General features: G+C 31.7%; 1 long non-coding RNA gene across 1 annotated transcript; it reads right to left on the bottom strand.

Moving 5' to 3' along the window:
- Window positions 1-1,305: 1,305 nt before the first annotated feature.
- Window positions 1,306-2,530, bottom strand: LOC129730126 (uncharacterized). The gene is made up of 3 exons (XR_008728792.1): window positions 1,966-2,530; window positions 1,795-1,851; window positions 1,306-1,731 (listed from the first exon to the last, which is right to left on the bottom strand). It is a non-coding gene; the product is annotated as an uncharacterized LOC129730126 (long non-coding RNA).
- Between the last annotated feature and the right edge of the window lie 244 nt (window positions 2,531-2,774).

The raw sequence follows: 2,774 nt of genomic DNA, 5'->3' as shown, positions 1-2,774 counted from the left end.
CTTTTGGAAGCGCATGCCTTCGAGTTAAATTTCTTATTCGTTCGTATGTATGTAGCACGTGTGTGGGTAGCTATAGTGGGTATTATTCCAAGATTCAGTATTATCTCATTTATTTATTAACACTTCATTAAGAATATTGGAACGCCTAAACGAACACGGTTGAATAATTGGACTGTGCAGGAGCGATTTAAACTTCTACAGCCAATATTTATTCATCAAGAAAAAAATACTGCCGATGAATGACCAACACTTATTTGCTAGAAATTTCATTTAAATCAAAACAGGTTTTTTTAAGTACCGTAAATTATCGGTAAAAGGAGTATGGAAACATCCATAAATGACGTAGATTTTTTTAAGGTTTTTTTCTAATTTTCATTCATCCTATAGTTGCCAAATCCTATAACTTCCTAAAATTGCCAATTACAATCCAATAAAGGTAGATTCATTCTTGGGTTTTAGAATATTGATGCTGTATTTAAAGTAATAATTGATGTATAAAATGACGGATTTCATCCCAAATCGTCTCAAGGATTGGCAGCACCCTCTCCGAATTGGTTGAAACTTTTTGGGTGTGAAGACATCATCTAATTAAGCATCTCTGCATACTTACTTTTTCCAAAATGAGACTAGACTGTCTTCTGAAAAGGGCGATACTTTTTTTGCCGATTTTTTGTAAATCAATTTAATTCAAAAACGGTAAATTCCACAAAAAAGTGTTCTAAAAGTAACTTTTAGGAAATTGTCTGAATTTTCATTAAAAAATATTGAATAAATTATATATTAAGTCCTACACTGAAAAAAAAATGCAATTTAAACACAAAACATCGATTTAAAAAAAATGGTCATCTCCGAACTGGCTGAAAATTTTTTTGGTGAGAGACAACATTGTTGGCTACATATTGTTCATACATCGCAACTTGAGCATATTTAAGGAAAAAAAGTTATTCTCAAAAATAAAAAATTAAAATGCAAACTAAAACTTAAGTATTTTTTTTTCAGTGTAAAACAACCTGATAGAATGTAATACTTGTTATGTTTTAATTATTTTAATTTAAAAAAATTTAAAACAAGTAAAACTCAATGCCTAATTTCAATATATTATGTGTATGCATGTACCTAAAGTTCATGGTATTACAGATGCGAATGCTTCTCACATTTTATGAACCTACCTGATAAATTTACCTATGAAAATGGTGTTAATGTGGAAGAAAACATCGATTTTTTTACTTTATAATTCAAATGTTTTATTTTCAAACATAAACATTTAGCATCTATTTCTTACCACTACTAAATACAGTAAATATTTTTGGGTCATCTTCTGAACTAGAATATCTTTTAACTGCTATTTGATTATTACTTAAAGATACAAAACTATGAAATTTTTGTGTTCTATGTATAGGTTTTACTTGACTGAATAGTTCTTCTAGTTCTTCTGACATTTTTGTGTACTGTTCTTTGCATATGTAGCAGATATTTAATTTAGTTATACATTTGTCTGTTTGTTGAACTGCCCAGTCGTAAGGTTCTCTTGGAGTTTTAATTGTATTTCCGTAATCTCGGGCAAGACTTGCTCTCTTTGCCATTCGTTTGAGAGTACCTCCGATTGCGTCACAGGGTCCTTTCCCATGTGATGTTGCGAAAAAGTGCCACTCTGCTTCTAATTTATGCCTTAAATTGAAATCACACAGGCTCGCAATTTTTTTTTGTTTTTATAATGAGCAGCTGCTCCATCTGACATAAAAAAAATTTTTGAGAAAATAATTTTCTGTTTCATTTTTTCCACATTGTACGAACCCTGCAGCTGATCCATTGACGCGATTAACTGTAATAATGGAACTGACGGTACTGCTTCTGCAAAAAATGAGTTTAAAAAATATTTATATAATAATACGTGCATATTATGGTGCGTTAAAAATTAACTTATTGCATTTGTAATTATTTTTTTTAAAGTAATAACGTTCTTACCTAGCATGTCAATAATCTCTTCACAACTTGTTAATGGCTGCTCAGCATCAATTGTTGGTGGTTGCGGATTTTCACATGTTGATTCTTGCAGACTTTTACTTGTTTATGGTTGTTGATCTTCGAAATCTTGCGTTGCTTCGTATTCATCCGTTCGTCGCTTTTTTGTGGAACACTTCTGCTATGCGATATTACAGCTTGACAAGAAACACAAGTGTGCAGCGATTCATCCAGTTTTTGGTCATAACCCATGGACCGTATTTTTTCTATTATCGTTGAAGATAAACTGCGTGAACCCTTACGGCTGCACTTCTTATTGCCAACATTTGCACAGCATTTCGAATATTTCAGCCGTGATATATCCTTTTGATCCATGATAACAAAACTTAGTCGAACTTCTCTTCACAATAATTGCTATAAGTTGATTGAGTAGCGTTGTTATTTTATCAAGCTTTTAAACAGGTTCGTAACGTGCATACATATCACAACAGATACAATAGGTAAAAGATACGTACGTAGAATAAACATATATTCTGCAGGTAGAATAAACATGTATTGTAGCAGTCAAAACACCAGCACCAGTTCCTTTTCAATGCTGGATTTCACATTTTTTTAAGATAACAGTAAAAGTAATAGTCCGATTACAAAAAAATCAATAAGGTCTTATGGGGCTACTAGATCTTTCATATGACACTAATTTTGTGAAAATCGGTCCATCTCTGAGAAACATGAGTCAGGTCAAACAGTCTGCAGAACACGTTATTTTTCCATAACTTTGAAACTACGTTTTCAATCTTTATAAAATTAAAAAG

This window comes from Wyeomyia smithii, chromosome 3 (assembly GCF_029784165.1).
Source record: "Wyeomyia smithii strain HCP4-BCI-WySm-NY-G18 chromosome 3, ASM2978416v1, whole genome shotgun sequence".
In the NCBI taxonomy this organism is placed as follows: domain Eukaryota; kingdom Metazoa; phylum Arthropoda; class Insecta; order Diptera; family Culicidae; genus Wyeomyia; species Wyeomyia smithii.
The sequence above is the reverse complement of the archived record's forward strand: the minus strand, read 5'-3'. Positions and strand labels throughout refer to the sequence as shown.